This window comes from Bos grunniens, chromosome 14, assembly GCF_055505025.1.
Source record: "Bos grunniens cultivar Pamir isolate PY7600 chromosome 14, Bosgru_T2T1.0, whole genome shotgun sequence".
Lineage (NCBI taxonomy): Eukaryota > Metazoa > Chordata > Mammalia > Artiodactyla > Bovidae > Bos > Bos grunniens.
This window is the reverse complement of record NC_141178.1, coordinates 70,135,799-70,149,067: the sequence shown is the minus strand read 5'-3', so window position 1 is coordinate 70,149,067 and position 13,269 is coordinate 70,135,799. Positions and strand designations below refer to the sequence as shown.

The following is a 13,269-nucleotide window of genomic DNA, read 5'->3' as shown; positions in this document are numbered from 1 at the left end:
TGGAATTTCGGAAAGAATAACCAGCCTCACCTATACCTCTGCTTGGAGAAATGGTCTCTTGGCCTGGGCAGATGTGTTATTTGACAATCAGAAGGGGGAAAAAATAACTCCACACCCTTTTCCTCAGGCCAAAATGCAAATTTGGAACTCGCCCCGCGTGCCTTCTCAGGGAGGTGGCCACAGCTGATGAGGGACTTCGTGCTTGTAGAAACAAGCCCTGGAAGTTGAGTCACTTCTTCGAAGCTGACACAGCTCCCGTCAGCTCCCAGAGCAGCTGAGGGAGAAGGGAAAGGTGTGTGGATGTGTAGCTGTGCTTTCTGTGATGTGTATGTTGTAACTGTGTGTGAGAGTGGGTGTGACACAATGGGGTGGGGGAAGGTGTTTGCACATTGGTGCTTGGTGTGCGGTGCATGTGGTGTGTGTAATATTGTGTATCTGTGGGTGAGAAGCGTGGTCTCTGGGTGTATGCTGTAGCATCTGTATGTGTGTGGGTATCGTCTTTCTGGGTGTGGTGTGTATATGCTGTGTGTGTGTGTGTGTGCATGGTGTGTGTGTGTGCATGGTGTGTATGTGGTATGGTGGACTGTGTGGGGGACGGTGTCTGCTGTTTATGCCTTTGTGCTTGGTGTGTGGTGTGGTATGTGTGATGTTTGTGTATATTGCACATGCAGTGTGTATGTGTGGATGTGGTGTCTGTGGGTGTGGTGGGCACACGTTGTGTATGTGTGTATATATACACATTCCTGATATGTGTGTATATGGGTGCTTGCCCCATGCTAGCAGAGGGCAGGATACGGGAGATGGTTAACCCAGGAGAGTCAACATCCACAGATTCAATAGCCCCTAAGTTGTGCCAAACCCAGACCAGGTGCTAAGAGTACAAGAGATGAACTAGAACAGGTCACCGCTGGGAAAAATTGAGTCTGGTGTGTAGCCTTTCCTGAGTGTCATGAGCCAGACACTTTCCTGAATCACCCTGACAACAACCCACTGAGACAGAGATTGTGGTTTTTCCCGTCTTCCATCTGAGGAAGGCTAAGCTGAGATAGAGGAACAATGGAGCACTGCGACAAACTCACCCAGGCAGGTCTGGTTCCAGAGCCTGTTCTATCAACCACCACCATCACAGTAGCTCATCGTATTGAGGGTTTTGCAATGTCAGGATCTCAGGATGTGTGCAAACAACCCTGCAAGACAGACGCTGCTGTCCTCACTGTGCCCGCGAGAGAGCTGTCCAGAGGCGCAGGGTCAGTAAAGGCAAACCCAGGATCTGAAGCCAGGGTTGCTCCAGGGTCTGTGCTCCAAGTATTCTGTTACTTTGCCTCAGAAAGGCAGACAAATGTGGAAATAACCAACAACATGGAAGATGCACATACAACAGTTAGAGGAAGGGAAGGACAGCTTTCTGGAAGAGATCACAGAAGGCTTCCCTAGGAAGTGCTGTTCTCTTGAATTTGGAAACCTGACTCTTGGAGAAACAGCAGAGCCCATATTCCTCTGGACATAACTTTAAAGACAACAGAAAGAGTCCGATGGTTGTAATTTCATACCGGTTTGTCTCTGATTGGCAGGGAGCACAGAGTTGCATGCTATATCTTTTTCCTTCTTTGAACATAAACTCTCTTGATGAAACATGAAATGCTTCTTTGGGTCATGTCAGTAGCTTCTTACAGCCCCCCACTTCCCCTGCTCTGAAACCCCAAGGAGCCAAAGAGTAGCCAAGGGCAGTCAAGCCTGAATATGATCAGAAAAGAGAAAAATGAAAACCCTGTGTATGCATAATAGTGCTTCCCAGAGAAGAAGGGGCTGGAGAATTGTAGAAAAAAGTCTTGTATATTTTGCCCCGAGCTCTACCACAGCTTTTAGTCCTCTTTCCAAAATAATTAGAAATGACTTATTAGCAAACTTATGATCATTATGTATCTTAGTAAAATTGGTCTGACTAGCGATATTTCCAAGACGATCTTCCCAATGGCAGCTTATCCTACAAGCTTGAGTTTAGCTGTGCAGGACACTAGTGACTGCATCCAGAGCCCAAAGACTGTTGTAACTATGGTGTGTTTGTTTTTATAAAGAACAATTTGAAAATAAAGCAATATACACAAGACAAGGATCCAACTTAACTAAATAAATAAGAGAAACTGCACTGGAAGATACCTTAACAAGCCAACTGAGCCAACTCAGTGTGAGTGTGTGTGTCTGTGAGTATGTGTGTATGTATGTGTACATGTGTGTATGTGTTTGTGAGTGTGTGTGTTCACTCATCACTTCTGGTCCCCTAGCTCTTACATGCTTCCAGGAACGGGAGGTCACCACTTGTCCAGGCAGGTCATGCCATTGTTTTTAACTCAGATGGTTAGGATGGGCTCCTTATAATATTCATGATGTGGCCTAGTTCTGACTTCTGCAGTTACTCAGAGTCAACTTTGAATACTTTTTAGTGACTTCAAAACCTTTTTGGAAGAAAGACATGAAAAGCAAACGTATATGAGTAAAATAAAGAAACACACCAATTCTTCTCCACATAAAAAGACCATTGATTATTTGACAATGACTAATAAATCCCTCTAATCCTCTTTTCCATCTAGCTTAAATATCAAATCTCGCTTCTGCCTAGCTCCACTCCCCATGTTCAAAGTCACATGACACTCTCCGTGTACACACGTGCACACACACACACACACTGCCAATTGGTGGGTTCAACTCTCCTTTAAAACTCTGTGCCTGAGGTTGTCCTTAAGTAGAGTGTGGCACGCTCAGGAGACTTACTCTAAAGTGAAGTCTGATGATGGTCTAGCTCAGTCCTTAAGCAGCATCATCACTATCACACCCTTTGCTCTGTGTGCAATTTTCCAGCTTGTAGCTTGGCTCATCACTGGGTCTTCTTGCCAACAGGAAACTCTTGTTTCTTCTTGGACTGAAGTTTTGATTCCCAGCAATACTTCCTGACACCATGGCATCAGACGTTTTAACAAACTCAGTATTCACTTCCAACAATCAGCTAAGTGTTCACAGAGAAGGCTGAAGACAGACAGGTATGCAGGTAGCTAAAGAGTACTCTATTCTTCAAGCAGTTGTCTAGCTATTGAAAATTACTGTCAGGAATTCCTTGGCTGTCCAGTGGTTAGGACTCCATGTCTTCACTGCCGAGGGTGTGGGTGGGTTTGATCCTTGGTCAGAGAACCAAGATCCCACAAGCCTCGTGGTATGGCCTAAAGAAGAAAATTACTATCGTCCAGCTCTCATTTCTCAGGTTTTTCTTCCAAAATATGAGGAAGGAAACTTTCAAGTCCCATGCTGAACCTGACACACATGGTGTCAGAGCACTTGATGCTTTGCTGGCCTAGCAATCCTGCCAGAAAGGAAAAGAAGGTAATATATCATCACCTCTCATATCCTTAGGTAAACCATGCCAGTTTCTGGTGATCACTGCTTCCAAGTTCTGGAAAAAAAATATTATACATATATACACATACACATTTGTATATATATACATGGGCTTCCCTGGTGGCTCAGATGGTAAAGAATCTGCCTGCAATGCAGGAGTCACAAGTTTGATCCTGACCCCTTCCTTCCAGGGGTCAGGAAGATCCCCTGGAAAAGGGAAAGGCTACCCACTCCAGGATTCTTGCCTGGAGAATTCCACGGACAGAGGATCCTGGCAGGCTACAGTCCATGGAGTCACAAACAGTCAGACACAACTGAACGACTAACATACACACACACACATATATATGTAATTTTTTTATATGTACACATTTTCAGCTGTAGGGTTTTCTTGGGGACAGACATCAAATTTAGATGGAAATTCTACCACTTATATTTTCTTCCTATTTAACTTTGAATAATTTGCCCATCTTCAGTTCTCTGGAATTGTCCTCTGTAGTTCCTGGAAGATTACTTAGAGTTACAACTGTGTATTCAAATCTCTGTATTAAAAGTCGTTTATTCAAGGTGGTGACCTTGAGCAAATGATTTATTTTCTTCCTATAGTTTCTTTACCTGTAAAATGGATATAATATACGTCTTCCAGAGCTGCTGTGAGAAAGGAATTCAACTGCATATCTAAAACCCCTAACACAGTGCCTGATGTGCCTTTAATAAAGGTCTGCTTCTGCCCTGGGGGGACCTACTTATTTTGTTTCTGCATCTCGACCTCTGTGCTTCCATAGCATTTCCTCATGTATCCTCCTCTCCATGTCTGTCCTTTCCAGCTGGAAGATCATTATCCCTGACAGAGATGATATATTTTACAAAACTTACTCAGCAATGTCTCCTTTCTCTTCTCCGTTAACATTGTTTTCTGCCCTGAGCAATGAGCCTCTTCCTTCTTTATTCTTATTTTGAAAATAGCTTCTAAATAGTCCCACTGCAACTCCTAGTACCCTTTCAATTCTGAGTACTTTTCACAAGCCTCAGTTTATTCAGCAACTATTAATTAAAGACTCACTGTGTCCAGCATGTACTCAGTATTGAGGATACCCCGATGAACAACAGACCGACAGGGCCCCTATCATGACACATCTCTCGCAGGCCTCAGTTTCCTATAGCTGAAGCTGGGTTTCACTCGTGCCCTAGGTTCTAGGGTGAGTGCGGCACACCATGGACTTAGGATTCTAACCTAAGTGCCCTCTCTTCCATGTGATACTGCCACAAATGAATTTTTTTGAGAAATATCAAATGCACCAAGGAAATATCATGAAGTATACCATTAGCAGGTCCATGATCCTCCTTCTGACATCATCTGCCTCCACTCAACTGATTATCCACTAATCCTTCTTAAGTGGTTACTGGATAGTGTAGTTAAGGTGTAACTGATAACCCAGCAAAGGCGTCAGCCTCTTCCAGTGGGAATGCAGTAAGTGGCTTTATTCATATCCACATACTCTGAGAGGGGTGGGAAATGATTTAAGTGGTGTCCTCCCCGCCATCATTTACCAGTTAGTCTTAATTCAGTCCTTCTGCAGCCCTCAAACATTAAGCTCTAAGTACCATGAACAGAAGATCATTATATTCCAGGATCACACATCCTTTGCCTCTGCCTCCTCCTTTGCTCATTCCCCAGGCAGTGAGGTATAAACAAGGTCTTCAGTAGCAGCGGGGGGTTGGACCTGGACTCTTATCTCACTCCTATCATTAATTCACTGTGTGACCACAGGAAGTCATTAGAACTCTCTGAACCTCCTTTTCTTCAGCTCCTAAATCAAGGACTTAGATCTGAAAACTCTTGAAAGACGGTCTTGCTCTAAAGTTCTAAGGGGGGAACCTCCTTGGTGGTCCAGAGGCTAAGACTCTGCCAATTCAGGGGACCCAGGTTCAATCCCCGGTTAGGGAACTAGATCCCACATGCCACAATTAAAGAAGATACCACATGTGCTGCAACTAAGCCCCAGTGCAGCCAAACAAAGAAATAGTAACGTTCCAAGGAGTCAACTGCCTGGTTCCATAGATACTTGGCTGTGCACAGGTGTTAGCAACCTGTATCCAGTCCCAAGAGCACTTAGCTCTGTAGGAATGAGGATACAACTCTTCAAAAGGGTTCCCACAGTAGGACCTGAACATTCACATTCTCTCTGGAGTGCTCATTTGTTCATCCAGACAGTCTGCATGGGGCTCTTACCATGAACAGAATCGGATCTGTAGCAGAGGGCTTGTAGCCTGGCTGTGCTTCTTACACACTGTGTGCCCTTGAGGAACCTCTCTGAGCCTCTTTACTTCGCCTATAGATTTGTCCTAATGGTACACTTTAAAGCAGTGGTGAGTCTAGAAATTTTATGACTATATTATTGATCTGATTGGAAGATGGCCTGAGGGACTTGCCTTGAACCTGTGATTCTGAAGTTAGCAAGCATGAGCACAGTGCATGTGTTTAGACTGTTAATCTGCTTGAGGTGTCTAGAGTGAGAGCTCAGGTGTAGCTTATATAAGGTGGTGGGACTCAGGCTTCATCAAGTTACCCAATAGCACAGTCATTCACAGAGCTGCTGTGACAATTCAGTGTGATTCTTTATGCCTACGTACCTGGCATGTGTTCAAAGAAGTAAAAGAGCATGCTGGTTTTGAACATGAGTCTGCTCTGTGTCAGCTCTAGGTGACATACGCATCACCCTAAAGTCCTCTGTCCTGCAACAAGGTCCATGAGAGGAAGACAGCATTTCTGTAGAGGCAGCATGAAAAGAAATAAAATGATCCTCTCTTGGGAAATACTGTCTTATTCTTAAGATTTGAGGTAAAAACACTGAGATTTTTGGAACATATCAGACAGTAGCTGCATGACTCCATCAGTCCTGTTTAAATATGCTTGCAGAGCTGAGGAGTCAGGATTTGTTTATCCTAGTCATGACAACATTTGGAAATTGACTTTGTGCCTGAAGGCTAGCAGGCCTTCAATAATGTTCAGTGAATCAATAGATGAATTAGTGTATAAATGGGGGAAAAAAAAAAAAAAAAACTGTCACGGACTATTTCATAAGACCACCTCTGGGAATTTTCCATTTCCACATATATACCCAATCCCCAGATTGGTCTATCTGAAGGAAAAAGTCCAGAATATTTTATACCCATACATTTCTACATGCATAACCACAGGAGAATGCTCAAAGTATTTTGTAAACTTCTCATTTTTCTCCTGAAAGTGAAAATGTTAGTCGAGTTCAACTCTCTGCAACCCCATGGACTGTAGCCCACCAAACTCCTCTGTCCATGGGATTCTCCAGGCAAGAATACTGGAGTGGGTTGCCATTTTCTTCTCCAGGGGATCGTCCCAATCCAGGGATCAAATCTGGGTCTTCTGCATTGAAGGTAGGTTCTTTACCATCTGAGCCACCCAGGGAAGCCCCATTGTTCTTCTAGCCCTGGCCAATTCTACTCTTGGATTATAGATAGACAGACCATCCTCTGAAATCTAAGCATTTGTGGGAGTTATCCCCACTATCCATTCACACCTTCCTCCTCAGTAACAGAGACCTGTTTTTTCAGTTGGACACATGCCTGCGTGGGACAAACACTACATTTTCCTGCCTCCATTTCAACTAGGTATGGTCACGTGGTAAGTCCTGCCCAATAGAATGTGAGCAGGAGTAGTGACGGCCACTTCCTGGAAATGTCCTTAACCAAAGGGAGCTGTCCTTGCCTTTCCTCTTTCCTCAGAAGTGCCAGCTGAAAAAATAACCATCTTGATGATTGAGATGAACTTGGGAATGGAAGACCTATGTAAAAGGTAAAAGATAGGAACGTGGTCCCTAATATGGGTCCCTTAGGACCTTCACCTCAAAGAGAAATAAACCTCAATTTGAAGAACAAAAACCGTATTTTGGTGTTTTCTTTCCCACAAAGTCAAAACAAATCCTGACTTATACAGAATTGACACTTGGAAATTTTGGAAACACTGTTCATTACAATGTGCTCACAAAAAATGAACACAGGGCTAGAAAACAGTTACTGGACAGAGTAAAGTATAACGTTACTCATGACAGCAATGAACATGAGCTCGGGTCCAGCTTCTATCCCTACTTAGCTTGTTGACATTCAATAAACCACTTCCTTTCTAAAGCCTCAGTTTGCCCCTCAGCAGAAAACGGGCATTAAAAAACACATATATCTCTTCTACAAATTTACTCACCAACTCAATGGACATGAGTTTGAGCAAGCTCCAGGAGATGGTGAAGGACGGGGAAGCCTGGCGTGCTGCAGTCCATGGAGCCGCAAAGAGTTGGCCACAACTGAGCGACTGAACAACAACAAAACAAATTTTTTAGTCCATGGTAATTTTTAGAAAAATACAGCATGAGCTCCTGTGTGAAATATCCTGTCAAGCTTAAAGATTGAAGGAAAGAAGAATCTGGTTGTAAACACACTCAGTCAATATTTGCCGTGCACGTGACTCACGCCAGGTACTATGCTAAGTAATGGGAACACAGAGCTGACCCAAACAGAGACATTAGCAAATATTGATAAATAATTGTAACCAGAAACAGATTTGCACAGAAAAGGAGCATATAGCTTATGGAACCAGGTGTCAGAGGGACATTACCTAGTTGCAGGAAGAGGAATCAGGAAAAAATACATGAGAAAGTGATTTTTAAACTGAAATGTGAAGGCTGAATAGCAGGTGACTAGGTTGAAAGCAGGGAAGGAAGAAAGACACAGAAACATCTATCTTAAGTAAACTTTAAAGGCTCCTTAAGGACAAGTTGATTAAGATCATTGGGTCACAAAAAGAGATTCAGATTTACTCTCTCCCAATGGCACCCCACTCCAGTACTCTTGCCTGGAAAATCCCATGGATGGAGGAGCCTGGTAGGCTGCAGTCCATGGGGTCACGAAGAGTTGGACACGACTGAGCGACTTCACTTTCACTTTTCACTTCCATGCATTGGAGAAGGAAATGGCAACCCACTCCAGTGTTCTTGCCTGGAGAATCCCAGGGATGGGGGAGCCTGGTGGGCTGCTGTCTATGGGGTAGCACAGAGTTGGACACGACTGAAGTGACTTAGCAGCAGCAGCAGGCCCGGCCCTACTATAAACTTGATGCCTCCCAGCAAAATCTCCACCCAATCCTTAACACCCATGACTTCAGCTCTGGAAGGCACTTTTTCTTGAAGTTGCAACAGTGAGAATTTTTAGACTAGATACTCTCCCTTTCACATATTACAGCAGTTTTAAACTTACTGCTGAATATACAAGGCAGACGGTATTAGCCTCAATTACAGGGCAGAAATGGAAACCTGGTGAAGTTAAGTGGCATACTTGGGTGTAAGTGATGGGACCTGAATTTTTCCTCTCATCTTCTATTTCCTGGTCCAGTGTTTGTTCACCCCTATCTTTCTAGTGTAGTTAGCATTTTCACACACAAGTGTGACTGTAAGGGAAAGAAATTGATTTATCTCTTTGAAAGGAAAATTTGCTACTTAACCCAACAATGCTAGTGAGAGAGATTAAAGTCAAATAATTTCTTCACTTCATTTAGGACATGCTTCTAAGCCACACAAGAAAGTAAATCAAGACTTTAAATCCACCCTTTGGTTTTGACTCCAAACATTACACAGCTTGATCAGAACCTTTATTCAACAGAATTGGCTCTACATGACACTTGTCTGTTTCCAAAGAATGGACTCCACCCTCGACTCCACCCTCAGAGGATAAAGATTCAGCACCATAGGGAAGAAAGAACATTCTCAAAAGAATGTGCTATAAGCCCTGAAGGCAGTTCTCAGGAACGTCCAAACATGTTTTGAGCAATAGCGATGCCCTCGGAATATCAGGGTTCACCTGGATGAGATCTTTAACTCTGATCAGCGGTTCTTTGAATGATTTGGTTCTGGTATACAAAAATACATGGAATGATACACTTTTTAGTGGGAATTATATCTTAATAACATGATTTTTAAAGTGTAATCTCATTGGTTTGGGCTTCTCAGGTGGCTCAGTGGGTAAAGAATCTGCCTGCAATGCAGGAGACGCAGGGGACACAGGTTTGATGCCTGGGTTGGGAAAATCCCCTAGAGGAGGGCATGGCAAACCCACTCCAATATTCTTGCCTGGAGAATCTCATGGATAGAGGAAACTGGAGGGCTCCAGTCCACAGGGTTGCAAAAAGTCAGACACGACTAAAGCAACTGAGCACGCACACATTTTCTTGTACATAATGTTACCACTTGGATAGTTGCTGGAAGGCTCAGAGGAGTAGCTTATACTTAACAGCCTATAGGTTGCAGTTAAGTTGAAAGTGAAAGTGAAAGTTGCTCAGTCTTGCCTGACACTTTGCGACCCCATGTACTATACGGTCCATGGTATTCTCCAGGCCAGAATACTGGAGTAGGTAGCCTTTACCTTCTCCAGGAGATCTTCCCAACCCAGGGATCAAACCCAGGTCTCCCACATTGCAGGCAGATTCTTTACCAGCTGAGCCATAAGTGAAGCAGTTAAGTTGGAGACGCATAAGTCTACCATTACCCTGTTCCTTCTTGCTCATGGAACAGCTGGTGACCTCCCATCACCTCCTTTTTGGTTCCATGAGCTCATCACCTTCATTACTTCACAGGAGCCCAGGGACCTAGATGGAGCCTTCCTATCTTTCTTCAACAAAGATCTTTGCAATGAGAGATTTTAAAAGAGAGGAATCTTCGTGTTATGGACCAGCTGCTTTGGAGTCTCCAAGTGTTCACAGAAACTCACTAATCTCCCAAGGCTCCTCATGAAAACCATTTCCTCTAGAAGACTCCCTACAGCAGAGTTCAAGGAAGCTGCAGAAAATTCCAATGTGTGAGGGCAGCAAATGAGGAAAAAAAGGTTGGAGAGGTTAAAGCTAATTACTCTGGGGATTGCGTTTGCTCAATGGCCTGAGGTCTCTTAAAACTAGCAGCCGAGTTAACTCCTAGTTGGGAGATTGAGTGAAAGGCATTCCCACTTTTATATCCAAGAGAACATCCTTATTAGCAAAACACACTAATGACTGAGAGAAACTGGATGAAGAACGCAAGAATCATTTACAAAGAATTTTACCTAAAACTAACTTAAACACACACACACACTTTACATGTCATTTTGACATTCATGCTATACATAAAATTCTCTCTTTATTTTTTAATATATTCTTCCTTTCTTCCTCACTCCTTCTTTCTTTTCCCACTTTCTCTTGCTTACTCATTCTTTAGAGGGTGCCCCCAGTGCCAAACACTGACAGAACAACACTGCCATAGTCCCTCCTCTCACATAATTTATGGTTATTGGGGTATGTTCAGATTAAGAATCTAGAACACGGCAAAATTCCTTCTCACACTCCTTACTGCAGGTAGTCCAGTCTAGAGCCACGTGTGAAGATGTGTCAGTCCTGGAAAATGCCTCCTTTGGTCAAGATTCGATTGAATTTGGTCACCAACCAGTCTTGGGGTTTCCAGAGTCACCTCTGAAGCTTGGACAAGTCACAAAAGCCCAGAAACCCAGGGAAATGCTAATTGTTAATACTTCTGGAATAGAATGGGAGGCCCCAGGTCACAGGAAGCTTGGTTTTCACTATCTACCTGGTCACAAAAACCCTTGTTTTCTTTAATTCCTCAGAACTGGGAGGGGCTCAAACATCACAATGGATTATTTAGGAGCAGGAAATATGTCAACCTACCAATGCTGCAGGGCCCCAACATCACTGACACCTATCCGTAGGTAGGCGGAAACACTAAGTACTTCAGTATTGACTCAAACCCCAGAGGTCCGAGTCACACAGGAATAGCATTTCCAAGATTAATAAAAACAAATCATACATATTTGCGTTCATCTGGACTAAGTTCTGCTGTGAGTAAAAGAGACCTAGAAAATTATTGCTTAAGTAAAGAAAAAATTAATCTCATTCTCAAGTTTGAAAGCCTTAAGGTAAGCATTTCACAGCGGATACACTGACTTCCCGTCATCAGCAACCAAGACTCTTCTGTGTTTGGTCCTTCAATTCCCAAAATACCCTCATGATCCAAGTTTCTTTCTGAAATTAGCAATTGCGTATTCTAGGAACTAAACAGAATTAAAGAGTTGAAGGACATACCTTCTCTCTTTTAAAGAGAACATCTGGAAGATGCAAATGCCACTACTGCTTATATAACATTGATCAAAACTGAGTCACATGATCACATCTTGTTGTAAGGAAAGGTGGGAAATTTGGTCAGGTAGCGAGCAATATGTTCATGTAAATATTTGGACCTGTTGCTAAATGAAAACGGAGAATGGATTATGAGCTCTGCTACACATAATCTCTGATAATGAGTTAGCAAAAAAAAAAACAAAAACAAAACTTTTAGTTTCCTATACCTGGAAAGGAAAACTTCTGCCTCTCTGAGCCTTGGTTTCTCCAATTATAAAATGAAGATGAGATTACTGAGGTATCATCCATCTCATTTCTTTTTAAAACCTATTCAACACAGACCAATTGTGCAGAGAATTTTTTTTTTTTTTTCCAATTCTGAGATTCTAAGTGTCTTCACAACGATCTGCAAAACCTGGGTATCTTGTGGTAATAGGTGTCTCACCAGGGTACGTCACATTCGGTGAGAAGACAAACCTATCAAAGTGTGGCTGAGATAATGACAAGGAAGAACAAGGTCCATTCCACTCCAGGTTAATTGCCAGTAAGCGGTCAACTCCCAATTAAGCAGTTGACCTAAAAATCAGACAGAATTACGTTGGTCCTTATTATTTTTTCTGAAACAGTTTCAGTGAGTAAAACTAAATCTTTTCATCTTATTGAAATACAACTGATCCTCTTTGGGGAACCCACTGAGAACCCGGAAGGCAAGGAAAATGAACTTCACAGCATCTTATGCAAACTTTCTCAAACACAGATGCTAATTCAGCTTCTGAAAATTTAAATCAATCTGTGTATGCACACACATGATTACAAGGGGAAAGAAGCTTGTCTCAGAGAATTCCATATGCCAAGGTTTTTCTGGCAATTGGGGAAATTATAATGTTCTTACTGTTGACTTAATATCTAGAATAAACTCTTTAGCTTTCACCTTCATTGCCCTTCAGTCACTGAACATGCAGACCTGTCCCTTAGATAACACCAGCACCAAAAGCTAATCCAATTCTAATATATCAGATTCTGAAATTCATGTATTAATATAACCCGAGGTGCCATTACAATGTTGAGGCTAAGAATTCAATCCAATTTAGGAACTGGATGGCTGAGGGTGATAGTTCCTATTCTGAAATTTACAAGCTGTGTGACATTGAACAAATAACTTCTATAACCTCAGTTTCCTCATCTGCAGTACTAGGAATGATCATGTCATTTATCCCTTTATGAGAGTATACAGTAAATTCAAGAAATCCTGGGATGTAAACAGTTGATAAATGCTATGTTTTAAAAAGGCAAGCAAGCTTTTATTCTTCACATTCCACTTCTTCATTTCCACTAAAATTTCTCTTTGACCTAGTTTCCAACTCTATCCCTAAATCCCTTCCCACTCTCCCAGATCTATCTTTCTTGCGTCCTCTACTAGCTAGAGACCAAGGGGTAGCTCTTTCAGCTACAGTCGTGCAAGTCCCCTCCTGTCTCTTCTTGACTTTCCATGTCATCATCTGCCTTTCCAATTTCTACCCTCTATTTCCAGGTTTTTGAGTGCAGAAAAGGAGAAAAATGCTTATGGTGCTAATTAGCAAAACCATCAACTGCCCACCCCCAGCTGGATTTCAGGTGCTGAGTGGTGCCTCTCTTATTCACATCTAGTTCCCACTCTCCACAGTAACATTCCCACTTTCACACACAAAACGGTTATGCCA

The 13,269-nt window shown here is 42.8% G+C and overlaps 1 long non-coding RNA gene across 4 annotated transcripts in view; it reads right to left on the bottom strand.

Annotated features, from left to right (window-relative positions):
- Positions 1-13,269, bottom strand: part of LOC147359652 (uncharacterized) — a 49,759-nt gene that overhangs the window by 30,460 nt on the left and 6,030 nt on the right. The window contains exons 3-5 of one of the 4 annotated variants that reach the window (XR_015141124.1): positions 7,622-7,729; positions 6,022-6,157; positions 2,517-3,352 (exon numbers count right to left, since the gene is read on the bottom strand). This is a non-coding gene — a long non-coding RNA (uncharacterized LOC147359652). Of the gene's footprint in view, positions 1-2,516; positions 3,353-6,021; positions 6,158-7,621; positions 8,122-13,269 lie in introns of those variants that run through there. The other 3 variants (XR_015141125.1, XR_015141122.1, XR_015141123.1) reach the window with 3 other exon arrangements.